This window comes from Capra hircus, chromosome 2 (assembly GCF_001704415.2).
Source record: "Capra hircus breed San Clemente chromosome 2, ASM170441v1, whole genome shotgun sequence".
Classification (NCBI taxonomy): Eukaryota; Metazoa; Chordata; class Mammalia; order Artiodactyla; family Bovidae; genus Capra; species Capra hircus.
The window spans coordinates 83,390,949-83,407,499 of NC_030809.1; positions in this window are offsets into that span (position 1 = coordinate 83,390,949).

Sequence of the window (16,551 nt, forward strand, 5' to 3'; positions counted from 1 at the left end):
GTGACTATTCCCTTATCACTAATATTACCTAAGGACCTGATCCAGCTGCATGGAATTCTCACAGCTGTTGGCTCAATGGACCACTTAAGCACTCCAGCTGCAGAAATGATGCACAATTCTTGAGGGGAAATCACCCACCTTCTCCAGCTGCATAATGCCTAATTGGGCATCCCAAGCTTTGCACTTGGCAGTTGGACTATCTAACACGGCTTATACAATAGCTGAGTGGCTGACAGTGTCCTAGAAAAAAAAAATCTCTTGAGAGGGCTTACATGGCCCCTAGGGAATAATGAACACACACCCATATTTTTGAATAATGTTGGAAGTGGTATTTTTAAACCAGGTACAATAGATACCACATAGATCCTTGTTCTTACAAGTGATTTATATAAGCTTGACAATCTTTGTAAAGTTTTTATAGACAATGACTAACTAATTATCACAGATTTTAAAACTTGACATATATACAGGATAACTCTTTTAAGTCAACCAATAATATTTCATTTCCTTCTCACTTCATTTTTATTTTTGTGAATACATATACATAAACAGTTTATAAAGTAGATTCCCAAACTCATTTTCATTTGATGTTTCTACCACTTGAAAGTCATCATGGGGTAGCTATAGCTACCAAGATAGAAACACAATTTCAACAAATCTCACAGAATTTAGGATCATCTTAAGTTGAAAACTAGAGCCTTCTAAGTATGGAAAGGCATGGTTAGGGTGAAAATTTTTAACAACTAATTTTTAGATCTCTGCCACCCTCTCAAAATATTCCCTACTGATGAAGAAGCCAAGGAGAATCTATGCATGGAAAATTGTAAGCACAGTTGTATAAGAAGAAATGAGGCACAAAAAGGAAAAGGAAAGAGGATAATATTGAGAATGTGTTATTTCTCACATATTTTTGTGTGCATTGTTTTATTTTTCTACACACAACAACTCTCAGATATAAACAACATTAGTCCCATTTTATAGAGAAGGAAAATTGAGGCCCATATAGGTTATAAGATCAGATGACTAAATCCATTAAGTGGGAGAGTCAAGACGCAAAGCCACACTAGTCTTCCATTGAAAAATCCATGTTTTTCCTGTACTCATCTGCCACTTATTTAGAATTAAGATGATGATGAAGAATTTGATATGAAAATATCACCATTTGAGGCTCATTTAATTCAGCATACCATTCCAATTATACATATAGTTATATCTAACAAATTTAATCAAAGTGTGGCCAAAAATATCTAAAACAACTGAAAAAAATGCTTATTCCACTTATCAGCTGTTAATCTATAATGTGTTTCCTAATTTACTTCATTTCTCAATGTTTCCCCCAAATTCAGTCTCTTGGAAGAAAATGTGAGCAAAGCAATTTGGGAAGGGACCTTCTAGTTTAACAGAGTCCACAAGTAAAAACATTATAGTGTCAGAGAAAAAAGCTCCTCTATGTCCTCAAACCACAGTTCATTCATTGGAACTGGCCAATGTCCTACAAACATTTTTATTTCACTTTGTTTTTCAGCTGTATGGAAATGTGAAGAACAATACCTGCATATCCCTTAACACATGGATGAAGACCCATGTCAATTAATATGTGATGTTCATCGGCTCATCCCACTCAGGTTACCAGAGTCACCAGCTACAAGACCATGTCTGCCAGGTGGCTCAGATCTGTTTCACTGCATGGACAGCACCCCTCTCAGGTGGCGCTAGTGGTAAAGAATCCGCCTACGATGCAGGAGACATAAAGGACGCAGGTTCGATCCCTGGGTCAGGAAGATCCCCTGGAGGAGGAAATGGCAATCCACTCCAGTATTCTTACTTGGAGAATCCCATGGACAGAGGAACCTGGCAGGCTACAAAGAGCTGGACACGACTGAAACAGTTTAACACACGCATGGCGAACTCACACCTTCCATCAGTGCAGACAGTTCAGCCCAAACCTGCCATCAGCATGGCAAGTTAATCATGCTGCCTTTATAAACAAAGAGCACATCTATTTTCATAATATCATTTTATGTTTCCAATATGAACATCTCAGTAGTCTTTAATCAAGTCGTAACTTCTGAATTTCTTCTAGGGGGAGCCTCAGAGCTGTGCTTCGGGGTAGAAACAGAATGACTGGGATAACATGCTGGAGGACATGAGCAGCAGACATGCTCTGGGTACCCCCAGCTCCTTGATTCCCTCTCTTCCTACCTCCTCCTCTTCCCCAAAGATTGGGTTAGTGGCTTGGGTAACCTTCTGTTTCCCAATTTTCCTAACAATATTTTATCAGGAGCTTGATACTCATTTTACTAATTGCTAATTAACCAAGACCAATCCCTTAAGAATCTTTGACAATGTAAGTAAAAAAAAAAAAAAAAAAAAAACCCTCACTTCCTCTTCTTGTGCAAAGTGTGGGACAAATGCGTTATGCCTGACTTCAATGTTGAGCTGAAGGTTATACATAAGAAATATGTATGACTCAGATGTCACGATGGCTCTGGAGTACTAAGGGAACAATTAAGAGTCCCCATTAAGAGTCCACGGCCTACTGAAAATTTCAGAACCTCTCTCTGGCATACAAAAGTGCTAACAATAGCTGAATTAAAGGTTATATTCTATCTAACCAAAAGCTTTCAACAAATTATTGCAGAAATAAAGAACTACCAGTTAGATACAAAACTTAAATAAACAAAACAGATATTCACCTAGGTTAGTTTCTTTTCCAAGAGGATAAGGGAGCATTATTAAATATAACCATTTTTATAGACTTTAGGGGGTGAAAAAATGGCTTATATGTAATACACTCAAAATAGCCAATCAATGGTAAATCTCAGTTCACTGGCAACATAAATGATGGTCCCCAGTTATGAAATAAAAATTGAGTTAAATTAGTGTTGCTTTACAATGTTGTGTTAGTTTCTGCTGTATAGCAAAATGAATCAGTGAATATGTACATATATATCCCCTCTTTTTGGATCTTTTTCCCATTTAGGTCACCACAGAGTACTGAGTGGAGTTCCCTGTGCTTGCAGTGGTTTCTCATTAGTTACCTGTTTTTATACCCCAATAAAATGTTTTAGTTGAATTAAAGTAAACCTCTTAACCATGACAGAAGTATTTTGGGGCAGAGCATTGGTGATTTAGGAATTAGATCAACAAAACCACATGAAGTTGCATGATGTCGTTTAGGATAGGAATTTGATTAGATTATATTGCTCCAAAGCAGGGAGGTGGGAAAGGAGCCAACAGGGTGAACATGTATTTTGTGAAAGACACAATTCTAAGCGTTGTACATCTATCATCTAACTATATCGTATCAGCAAAGTTCTGGGGTATGTATAACTATTTCTTTCTATTATTATTGACAGGTTGAACTTAGAAATGTGGAGGAAATCTACTTTATCCAAAATGATTTTGTTAATCAGTTTCCAGAAGACCTCATCTACAGGGCAGTCACACGCATGAAACCAAAGGGCTATGTTTTGGCAAAGCCCTAAGGTATTTTATAGGATGAACAGAAAATACAACATTTGCTTTCTGGATGATACAACACATTTTTAAAGCTCATTTGAATAGCAAGAAAATATGCTTATGACTATTAACTAACATTGCCCATATTAAATGATTTTTCAAATTAAAAATGAATTACTGAATCTGGTGGATACTATGACTGTCCTATTAAGAAATCAAACAAAGCAGATATCTGAATCTCCCTCATGCCAAAATTAAAGACACAGAGAGGACAGAGTATATATCTTCCAGAAAAATTCCAGTTATCCTTTTCTTATGACCCATAAAATATTAAAATCAGATAAATAGATATGTATTTAGTCTACCTATACAATCTGTTTACTAGTTTGAGATACAGAAGAACGTTGGAGTTAGAAACAACCCCAAAATGGAAGGCTGTCAAAATCTTGCTCTCAAGAAGCCTCCTTTATCATCGAGTTTGTTAGAAAAACTAACCCAAGTTTTTCTTTTTTGTTTAGTCATTCTTTGGATTGCAACCCAAGGGCTAAAACTACTGTTCCAAGGAATTACAAGGAATTGAACCCATGAATTACTTCAGTCAGCTTATTAAAATGGTCAAAGCTTCTTGAAATTATTCAACAATGTGATTGTGCTGGGTCAAATAGAAATCTCTTACCGAAGATTATTTAATAGCAAAGGTTTCAGTCATTTTCTACTAATGGTCTTCTTTCTAACCTAAAAAAAGAGAGGAACCATTTCTCTAAGCATGGAATCTAGCAAGCAAACACCATGAACTTGCACTGCCAGGGAGAAGATATGATGAACTCCAGCTCAGAATCATATTGAATCAGGTTCAATTCAGGACATAAAATGAAATGAAAAGCCCAAACTAATTAGATTGTAATGAGCAGTTCATATGCCTTATGTCGTTTTATCACGTGCAGTAGGTGCTGTATCCCTACAGTGAATGACTTCAAGCAAGTCATCAGCTTGTACTGTGTTCAAGAATGCTAATCAGAAGGAAAAGGGTCTTTTTATGACATGCTTGAAGAAAACAAGATTGATTGTAGCTTCTTGATCATAGCAGTGCCTGTGGAATGGCTTTATCTCTATTAAACTTCACTCGCATTTCTGGAAAGCATGGAGTGTCCTAATGAGACAGGCAGAAATAAAGGAGTTCATTAGTAGAAAATTGCTCAAGTTGAAATGTCATGTAACAAGTTGAGAGCTGATATTCTGAAGAATGGTATTCAGTGTCTGGGTCTGAAACTCAAATATCAGTCACAGGTACCATTTTCGATTTGGGGGCCTCTTTTTCCCACATCTCAACTACTATATTAGTGGTTCGGTGAGTTAACAATTCTGAGGCCCAGAAGAACTTTACTTATTTCATTAAATATCTCATAGGGAAAAAAACCCTATGATTGTCATAGGGTTCCAAAGTGATTTTCATTGTATGGTCCCATAGCTTGAGGGAACCACATGAAACTAAGCAAAGAGAAACTTACAAAAGTAATTCCATTTTGTGTGTGCAAATCATTTGCCAACTTGTTCTTGATCCATACACTACCCTTCCCCTGCTCTGCTCTGTATTTCTGGAAACTATATTTCCTGGTCTGCTCTGCCAACTGAATTTTGGTGGATTTGGCCAAGGGGGGGACACTGGCAGACTCCTGGGGGAGTCAGAGTATTTTTTTAATCCCTGCTCTTATTTCCACCCTTGGCAATGATCCTACCTTCACTGTGATTCTACTGCATTGGAGCAATCCCTGCTCCCTCCATGCTCATAGCTCCAATAGGAGAGTCCCCACCTGGGTTCTAGTTCCCCAGCTATGGTCCTCATCTCAGAACTCTGAAAGAAATGCCTCCTCCTTGTGTCCTTTCAATCTTGGGGTAGTAGTAACTTCCTACTATTTCTAATTTCTAGATCACCTTACCAGCTCCTTGCCAACACTTCCATCATCTATGTAACCAACTCACTGTATTAAATTGCCTGTCTTTGAAATACCTAGAATATTTTTTTGTTTTCCTGCCTGAACTATGACAGATCAAATCTTTTTATTTAGAAAATTCCTTCTCAGAAATCATATTTCCTTTGAAACTGAGAAAATAATCAAGGGAAGAATGAAGAGGAAAGAAAATAACTACCAAAAGGAAAAGCTTTACATGAAGCTCTCTATATGACAATTCTCCCACAGTATAGTCATTTATTTGTGTATTTGCTGGAAGTTTCTTTTAAAATGATGACAATTCAGGGTCCTTTGAACATTTGAATGTCTGCACACTTCTAACCTCCTGCAAATATTCTCTAAATAATTTGTTTACATTCTACTTAACTGTCAGTTAATTTGCTGCTAAAATTATGTTTTTGTGTTCATATGCAACATTATATCTTTGATATTTTTGATGCAACACATACTAAATTTCATTTGCAGTGTCTTAGTAAAATGAAATAATTGTAAAATAAATTTCAAAGTCAGTAATGAAAGGGAGCTAGATTTCATATGATTTGTAAGATATATTTTGGTTAAGAAAAGAAAGATACTCTCTTCTTTTTTTAGCTTGTCTTCTCTCAGGAAATCTTGAGCCAACAAGAGAAATCTTATTTGTGATTTAAAAAGAAGGGAACTGGGTAAATATTTAGCCTATCCTTAATTATCCTTTATAATACTGAATATTTACATTTCCACATAGTTGGAATTTTCTCTCAGTGATTTGGCAAGTATAAATTATCCTTGCCCTCCAGACTCCCAGGTTCTACAAGGAGAACATCAATGTTGCATTTTTAAAAGGCTACAGTTTTATTATTAACAATTAATCCTGGTTTGAACATGAATACTCTGAATTGCTGTAATTGCAGTTACTTTGCATTTACATTAAATAATATTAATGCTGGAGGCCCTTCATTGCCTGCTGATGGCAAGGTTATTATAGCCCCCAAAGCCTATTTTGAAATCCTCTCACCAAAATTCATTTAATACATCAGAAATGCCCAACAGAGGACCATCCTGGAGAATTGCCCATGGTTTTTAAGTAGCAAAAATACAGGCATCTCATTTTTAATGTGGGAGGTTGGGCAACCCTCCATGCCTACCAGCAAACAATGACTGCTCTGACTCCATCTTGGTAACAGTTTGGTCAGACCCAGCATTAGCCTTTCCCAGCTGAACTTGTGCTCTGCACCTCTCTTCATTCCAGCGTATTATGAATGTCCAGATAATGTCTTGAATTTAAACCATGCCTTGCAAAATCAACCTCAGGTGATAGACCTGATGCACAGGGTTTTCCCTGGAGCTAGAAAGATCCAAGAAAGAGAAGAGCCACTTCCAGTGAAAGCCTCAGCCTCAAAGAAGCTGAGAGATTTAACTAGCTGTCTCGATGCCTTTCTACTGAAAAGGGGTGAGTGCTTTATGTTGCTGGGGTTGCCATCATGAAATACCACAGAGGGGGTGGTTTAAACAACCGAGATTTATTTTCTCACAACTCTGGGAGCTAGAAAGTCCAAGATGAAGTTGACTGCAGCATTGGTTTTTTTCAGGGGCCTCTCGCCTTAGCTTGCATGTTGTCCCCTTCTTGCCATATCCTCACACTGTCCTTTATCTGCTCAAGCACACCTTTGGTCTCTCTGTGTTTCCAATTTCCTCTTCTTTAAAGGATGCCAGGTAGATTGGTTTAATTTCCTCTTTAAAAACTCTATCTCCAAATTCAGTCTTATTCTGAAATAATGGGGATTACAGCTTCCACATATGAATGTGAGGGTAGTGGTGTGGGGACATGGAACACAGTCCAGCCCATAACCATGAGGCTCGTCTTCTTTGACCCTATACTCTCTTTTCTGTAAACTTTCCCTCCCTTAGTGGTTCACTCATCCAATATCTTCATCCTTAAAGATTCTTTACTCTTCGGTTCTAGCAAGATTCCTTGGAGTAGGAAAAGCTCATGTTACACTGTGATTTAAACAATAACGCAGGCCCATGTATTAACTTTTTCAAGTATATTTGCTTCAAAATAGGGGTTGAGCGTTAATTTAAAAAAATAAAATCATATTTGTGAAATGGCATGCACCAACAATTCAGACTTAACTGTGGCATTTTGTGCCTTTCCATGGCCTTTGAAATCACATCACATCTGGAGCCATCTCAATCCATGGCTTGTAGAGTCTTCCTACGCTAACTGCCATCATTATCATTCAAGCCTACCTGACAGTTTCCATACTACGGTGCTTTTATCGAGTGCCGGTAGGATGCTACATCCAAGGAAGCTACTAAAAGTTGGTAAGTAGTGCTTGAATACAAACTTCCAACCCAGAGCTGCTAGAAATTATGTTTATGATTCAATAAATGTGTTTTTTTGACTATTGCCCAAACTGTGCCCCAGCATGACCTGAGTGGACTAATCCTGCTAAGGGTACTATTTTTGGATGTCATAAATCTAAGCTTCTGGCTATGTCTAGTCATTAAATATCCCATGAAACTTTTCATAACACTAAGGGTTTTTAATCCCCAGCTTCTGGCCAAATTCCAACTGGAATAATTATGTTCTGCTTATTGTACCTAAATTCTCAAGTAGAGTTATAAGAGACTCATTGTCTTATAGTATCATCTACACAGTTAAACTGTAATCTATAGAGTACAGTTTTTAACATGGGAGAATCCAAGTGTTATATAAATCTATAAGTTATATTCCCAATCAAACTCAGTTCAGCCATTGCATTTCTTCAGGGACTTTGAAACAATTTGCATGCTAAATGCAGTTGATAAGTGCTAAATTTTATGTTATCTTAAAAATATTATGTTACCTTAGAACCCAGGAGTTCTCCATGAGTCTCTTTTCTAACAACAGGAAAATAGAGACTCTGCCTGAATTTCATTATTGTTCACGTGATTGTTTGGGAATTCAGTTTCAACTCAGAAACACACAAAATGTTACAGGCAACTTGAATTCATTAGGTTCTTCTGATTGTATGGGAAGTTAAAAAGAATGAAAGCCTGGTCTTCCAATACACCATACCACATGAGTGAAGTTTCCAGTTTATCGTTATGAGGGGAGAAAGAATACCAATTGTTCAAAGGTTTGGTCACCTAACATTGAACAGATAAACAAAAATTTTTCGATGAAGAGATTCTACAACCTAAAAGGCCTTAGATGGGTAACTGTAGCTCTTGCCAGAGGAGGGTCCAGCAGGCATCCTAGTGGCAAGGTTGAGGGGTGGGATGGGGAACCCGAAACACTGGTGCCAAGTGAGGCTGGCGTGGAGGTCACTGAGAGGGAGACTGCTAGCCTTGGCTCGTCTCAGCTTCACAGAGAGAAAAAGACACAACTTGCCCCCATAAAACAGTAACAGGAGGTGCAGTGGAGCCAGGTAAGAAGTGTTTGCTCTCATTACTGTTCAAGGGACCTGACACTTCTTGGGCAATATAAACAAATGACTTATCTTTTTCAGCTGCAGCAGAGGAAAATGTTCTTTGCAAAGCACCTAGACTTATTCTCTGATTGCAATTCCTATTTAAATGACTTCCAGAGTCTCATGTATCCAACCAGCTGTCCAGGAAGACCGGCATCTGCATGTTGTCACCCATATGGAGTAACCACCCTGGCCCTGTGATAGGGCCTCCAGGGCAAAATGTAATTGTGTCTCTTTGGAACTGTTGGTTTGGCTTTTTTTTTTTTTTAGTATTTATTTATTTATTTGACTGTGCCAGGCCTTAGTTACGGGATCTTTAATCTTTGTTGCAGTATGTAGAATCTTTGGGCTTCCCTGGTAGTTCAGCTGATAAAGAACCCATCTGCAATGCAGGAGACCTGGGTTCAATACCTGGGCTGGGAAGATCCCCTGAGCATGGCAACCGGCTCCGGTATTCTTGCCTGGAGAATCCTCATGAACAGAGGAGCCTGGTGGGCTGCAGTCCATGGGGTCACAAAGAGTCAGACGCGACTGAGTGACAAAGCACACGTGCAAAGTGGTATCTTCAGCTGCAGTATGTGGGATCTCGCTGCCTGGCCACAGATCAAGCCTGGGCCTCCTGCTTTGGGAGCAGGAAATCTTAGCCACTGGACCACCAGAGAAGTCCCTTTTTTAACTCTCACATCAAGAATACAGAACTCATATATCCAACCTGCATCCCTGGGCCACATGTGGAGCCCTGAATCTCTTGTTCCACGTACAGGGACAATAGGAAGCAAAAATTCTGCAGCCACAAAATTTAGCTGATTTACAAATACATTTTTCTCCTACTTAATTTTGCTTTATTACTCTCCAAATAACATTCTGACAAGACTAAATTGAACTCCAAATGGGATAGATCTTCAAACATTGATTTCACAGATTTCCTTCTGGTCAATAGGACAGTAAATAGCATGTCTCACCAATTCAGATGTGAGAGACTTGATCCAAGCTAAGATAGTTCAGGAAAATCGAGCTGCAAATCTTTAAAGAACTGATATATATTTGGTATTTTATTGTACATTTAATTCCAAAAATTTTCACCCTTTCTCAAGAAACAAACTGGAAAACTATAAAAGTGCATTTGGTGAAAATCTAAGAGTTACATTCTCATTTAAGCTGTTTCCACTTTTTCCCCCTCTTCAAATTTTGAAGCACTTCAAGTCTTTAAAACTGTTACATACCCAGAAGGGTTGGCAGAATTAGGACTGGAATAAAATAGGATATGATTTGTAAAATCATCTTCATATATTTGAATAAGGTATGCTTCTCCCTCTCAAACTTATTCTGTAAAATGGCTCTTATAGCAGTTGTTAACACCATAGTGTGAATATGAGGCAATGTGCTATCTCTCTCAGTAATATTTGCATTTTGGATCTCATTTCTAATTGTGGAATGAAATAATCTGTTCCAGATAAAAGAATTTTCAGTGTAAGCCCAGAAATTATTTTTGAGCTCTACTTGATCACCTTTTTTTGGTAGCTTGAAGGGAAGACTCTCAGAAAGTAGTTTTTCTTGAGAAAATATTCTCTTCCTGCCAATTTTGCTTTACAAAACTACATTGTTTTACATTATGTATGTTAATCAATGCACTTGGAGACTGCAGGGAGCTGGAAGGACTTAGAGCTGGAAGGACTTTAAAGTTTATCTAATCCAATCCCCTCATCCAGAGATTTTAAAATAATAAATCTACAGCTGTCTTTAGACTAATCTTTGATGCAAACAACTCACTGTTTCATCATGGTCTTCCTCCAGATGAATGTCCATCGACGATATGATTGAAAGCTGTCGCTGGTGCATCTGTCTTTATATCTGGGCCTGTCCGTTTGCACAGCCCAGAGACATGGCCCGTGAGGTGATGCCACAGAACCACCCACAGGGACTGTGTGCTACAAGTCGTTTTCTCTGGGAAGGTGATAGATTTAAGTAATACATGATCTCGAATCTCATCTCCTTACTGGCCAATAGTAAACACATGTGTAACAGCAGTCTGGGGTCAAAGAGGAAAATGTGACCCTTGAAAGAGACAAGTTGACAGGCCACATGGGGAAAAGCCCCGGGTCTGAGCTTCACTGACACAGCCTTCTAACCAAGGGGCTTACCAACCACAGATAGGTATCAATAGGCACACACACATCTTAAGAGGAAATCACTTACCATCATTGGCCCACTTTTCAGCAAATGAATGTTAACACATTATCAAGTTTCCAAACAATTATTCAAATCATTAGAATGTGCTGGTTCTCTCTTCCTCTGTTACTAAAGAGTGTGTTGAGCTGTTGACTGGTGATGTGAGTGTGCCACCTAAGGAGTGAGGTGGGATTTATTCTTATTATTAATAACAGACTTCATGTAGGCCCTGGCATGATCTGCAAGGCTTAACACTCCAAAGCTAGAGATCACAAGTTACCCATGACATGATGGAATTTGTTTTTTAATGAGTGTATTTCATCTTAACTCATGTTGTCATGTGGAGCAATGACTTCACCTAAATGTAGCTAAGCCATAAAAGGTGCCATATTCTCCTACTAAAATATTATTAGCATTTTACTAGGCTCCTGTATCCTATAATAAGAAGCAAAGAAAGAATCCAGATTTCTACAGTTCTCTTTTTCCAAGATAGAAATGAACTTAGCATGCCTTCAAGAAAAGACTATAATCGTATGATTATATAACAAAGGTAATTTTGTTCAGCATTTTAAATGAAGAAATTCAGAAAATAAAATGCAAACAATATAGAAATGTCTGTGTCTTAAAGAACTTAAAATTGATCTACTTTATTTTACATATATCTTGAGGAACTACATCTCCAACTCTTAGGATACTGAGTCCCAATTGTATCATTGTTTTCAATTAACATGCATTTGCCCAAGAGGGACATGTGAAACAACATAGCACCAATAGAGAAGGCAGATGCTCGTAGTTTGCCAGAAGCCCACAGCCATCTCCGGACGTCTGTTCCAAAGCAACTATGAACAGGGCACTGTGTCATTTGAAAGGGGTTGGCCTGCTCTACTACCTTCAGTAAGATTCAAGCCTGCAGAACAGTGACCCAGATCTTCACTGCAATAAATCTTTCCAAAGGGAGTGAGTGAGCGTTAGTTGCTCAGTTGTGTCTCTGCAACCCCCTGGACTTGTAGCCTGTGAGGCTCCTTTGTTCATGGAATTCTCCAGGCAAAAACTCTGGAGAAGGTAGCCATTCCCTTCTCCAGGGGATCTTCCTGACCCAGGGATCGAATCCAGGTCTCCTGCATTGCAGACAAACCCTTTACAGTCTGAGCCACAGGGAAGTTGCCAACTGACCGACCATTCTGGAAGACAATTCCTGTGTTCTAGATCCACTGTGCTCTAGGTCACCTGTAACAGCAGGAATCATACTGAATTCCCTGCTACCAGATTGTCTAGAACACAATCTTACATGTACTCAGTGCTTTTTATTTTTTTTATTATTTATTTTTGGCTGCACTGGGTCTTCACTGCCGGGCACATGTTTTCTCTAGCTGTGGTGAGTGGGGGCTGCTCTTTGTGGTGGTGTTTGGGCTTCTCCTTGCAGTGGCTTCTCCTTATGGAGCAGGAGTGTGAGAGAACAGGCTTGGCAGCTGTGGTGAATGGTCATAGTTGTCCCTCGGCATGTGGAATTTTCTGGGAACAGGGATCAAACCTGTGTCCCCTGCATTGCAGCCAGATTCTTGGCCACTGGACCACTCAGGAAGTCATGAAGTAAGTGCTTAATAAATTTGTTTATTTAAGAATATTGCATGTTTAACAACTTAGTTGACATTACCACCATCTTCATTCACTTTTATTCCAAATGCACCTAGAGCCCAATCAATAGGAGCCGATCTTTTGCTACTTAATTAATTTCCTGAGTGTAGAAATTAAGGGAGTCATACAGGAGGCTTAGAAACAAAGTGCAGCTCTTCAGGGGCTAGTAGGCTCAACTGAGGCTTCCTGGTGGCTCAGTGATAAAGAATCCACCTGCCAGTGCAAGAAACTCAGATTTGATCTCTAGGTTGGAAAGACCACCTGGAGGAGGAAATGGCAACCCACTTCAGTATTCTTACCTAAGAAATCCCATGGACAGAGGAGCCTGGCAGGCAGCAGTTCATGGGGTTGCAAAAGAGTTGGACCTGACTTGGTGACTAAACATATACACATATGCTAAATCTAGTTAGTGGTTAATTCAACCCATCCTCCATATAAGCTGGGAGAAAGAGAAATTCTAAAGGTAGAAAAAGATGGGACAGAGAAACTGAACAGCATTGGAGGTCTCTTGAATTCATTTGTATCAAAGTAGCTTCATTATTTATATCTATCTGATATAAGATTATCTCCAGAACCAAAAGGAGTGCCTTTTGGAAGAAGCAGAGCAATACTACCATGAGTTGATTCAGATAACTAAAATCTGATCTGCTATGCAGAATATGTTGGTTAGTTAGTTTGTCATGCTCAATTTTAGATGAAATTGTCCTGATCATAGTCCCTGCATGGGAAATAGCCTTAGGCTATTTTGTGCATAAGAATATTTACTGATACAACCAGTAACAGAAACCATTAGCCTAGAAGAGCCAATCAATTTCTTTCCCCTAAATTTTTTCAAGGAAGTGCATTCAAAGTGTGGTGGTTGCTAGACCTGAAGGATAATGAGTGGGGTGAAGATCAGTGACCATGTTGGATCATGCCCAGAATAGCTAAGCTGAGAAACCCTCTCAAGTAAGAGCCTGCCCTACTTCAAATAGAGGTTTCAATGAAATAAAAATGCCTTGATGAGAAAAATCACTCTCCATAGCTTCCAGTGTTCAATCCCAGAGCTATCCAAACTTTTAAAGAAATTCCTTCAGGCTAATGAAAGGATAAAGGCATTACAGATGGAAAGAGAAGGACAAGTTTTGAAATCTAGACAAATTAAATATAAAAATATAAAAAAATTAAATTTATTTAGTGTTTTCCTTAAGTGAAAGTGAAAGTTGCTCAGTTGTGTCTGACTCTTTGTGACCCCATAGACTATACAGTCCATGGAATTCCCCAGGCCAGAATACTGGAGTAGGTAGCCTTTCTCTTCTCCAGGGGATCTTCCCAATGCAGGGATTAAACCCAGGTCTCCCACACTGCAGGCAGATTCTTTACCAGCTGAGCCACAAGGGAAGCCCTTAAATGAACACAAAAATGAACATAATGTGATGACCACAGTGTATGCCAGCAATAGTGATAGCACCAAAGAGAATTAATATCTAATGGTGCAAAAGTTATTTGGGTTTAAATTGCCTAAAGACTACTTGTTAGTACACTTCACCCTGCACTATAGTTTACTGAGCAACAACAAAAACTTCAGTGCCAATATGCTAGCCAAGAAGAACTGCAATAGAAGCTCAAGCAGACCCCTCTGGCTAAGTTGGAGATACTTAAAACATCACCAAAATGATGTGCATGTGATTTTGCAGAAGTAACACCAACACCAAGCACTTACAAATGGGCCAGATTCTCCAAAACTTCTATATAGGGAAAACGTTTAAGGATCAAAATAGAAAATGATGCTTTAAACTAAAGGCAGCCTTGCAAGTAATCACATGCCCACTTGCTCAGGGTGATAAATTACACTTGCCCATGCTTTTTATACTTTTTCTATGACTTATGAGAAGATCACAGGTAATTTTTCTCTTTCCATTCATACTAGCAAAGTTGCAACCAGGCTGTCCATGTCTGTCTGGAATAAAACAACTTTGACTGGAGACAAAACAGGTGGTGAGAGAATGTAGCAGCTAAGATGTTAGACTGAAAAATAAAGAGGGCGTTGGGGTGGGTGGAGAAGAGAATCACTGAAGACCAGTTCATACCACTGAGAGGACAGCTGTGCGAAATAAAACTCAACTGTGATCAAAATTGCAATTGACAACCTGAAGACAAATGGAGGGCCGGGAGACAGACAGTTTGTTGAGAAAGCTTGGCACCCATAAGTTTAGCCAGAGCACTATGCAAAGAAAATAGAATGCAGATGCGGAGTAAAGCAGCAGAGATGTGCTACGAGTAGGGACTGTAAACATCTAGTCCATCAGGTGAACTTAAAGTCATTGTGCTGGGTATGAGGCTGTGTCTGCTGGGCTCACAACCAGTCTTCAGGGAATCAAACATGGTTCCCACAATCCTCAGCATGAACATGACTTTCTCCCACAGTCACACAGCCCATGCCAGTGACCTTTTCACTACCTTCCCAGGTAAACTGTAGTCTGACCCAGTCATCCCAGTCCAGAGGTCTTTGGCAGCAAATGTTCTTTCATAGTGACCGTGGATGATACTCTTAACCTCCCAAACAAAAGATCATTTTTGACAGATTAGCCAAATATGCATTCTGTTGCTATTTCTCTCACAGTTCACAAGTATTTTTGGAGGAAATAGTCTCTCCATCGCTAGGACCACTACCTTACTCCATAGTCTAGCCCTGGACAGGCACAGTCAGATCTACTGTGTATCTTTTTTTAGTGTAAATTTATTCCAGTGACTTTATAAGAGTGCTTTTTTTCCCCCTTTTAGAATCTTAAATTTTAAAAAGTGATTAAATTTTTAAAAGTTATTCCTAGTGGATGGCTAGTACAACTTCCTTCTCCTATAGGAAATCTTCATCAGTCGCTCAATCTTATTGTCCACTATGGAGAGGTCTTACTAGAATGGTCTTTATGATAGTGATTCCCAAATAGTTCTATTTGTTTGTGGTGGGGGCATCCCAGGGGATCCTGGGCTAGAATGTTATTCATCAGAGGAAGGGCCAGGGTACAGTAAGCCCAGGAGAGACTGCTCAGCTAAAACCTGAGCAGTGGCTAAAACCTTGGCAAATCAGGCTGGTTCCAATTTCTGGCTCAGCCACTTTCTAGGTGATGGAACCTTGGACCAACTTCTTAATCCCTCTAAACATATTTCCTCATCTGCCAAATGAGGATAATGGTTCCCTTGTGATTAGCCTAAGAAAGTAAGGGATTAATGAAATAACTCAATAAGATAATATATATATAGTACTAACTATTATATCACCAGGCCTTGAAGTGTGTTCAAACAAGCTCAATGCAGTTGAAATAAATGAAAGAAAGGACTCAGGTGAGGGTGAATAATGGAAACTCATGTGACCTCCAACCATGAGAGCTTATAACTTTCCCTTGTACTATCCGTCTGTCATCTTCAAGGAAGAATAGGTGAGACAATGAATGAAAAAGACTCATGGTTGGTGGAAGCAGAGGAGGAAGTTAAACTGTTTTGGGAATGCAGCCAGATGTGTGACTGACCATCAGGCAGAGAAGGAAAAGGGAGGGGCCATTTGACTGGAGACTAAGGGGACATTCACAATTCAAGGGGCTGGAGGCCTGTGTGGGTATGAGTCTCCAGTTCAAAAGAGATCATGTGTAGTCCGAGCTTGGAAGATGTGGTCAGGAAAATGAAACACAAAGGGTAAAAAATTGAAAGGGGTCACAGAGAAAAGTTTAAAGCAATGAATGCATAAAAAGAGGGAAAAAGAAGATGCAAAGAAAATTTTTGGAATGATAGAATTTTTTTTAAAAAAAAACCTGTTTTTCTGGCTAATTTTATTGTATGATGTTTTACATTTTTAAAATATTTTACAACCTGTAATGTATTATTAATAAAATCAAAATATTGAATTA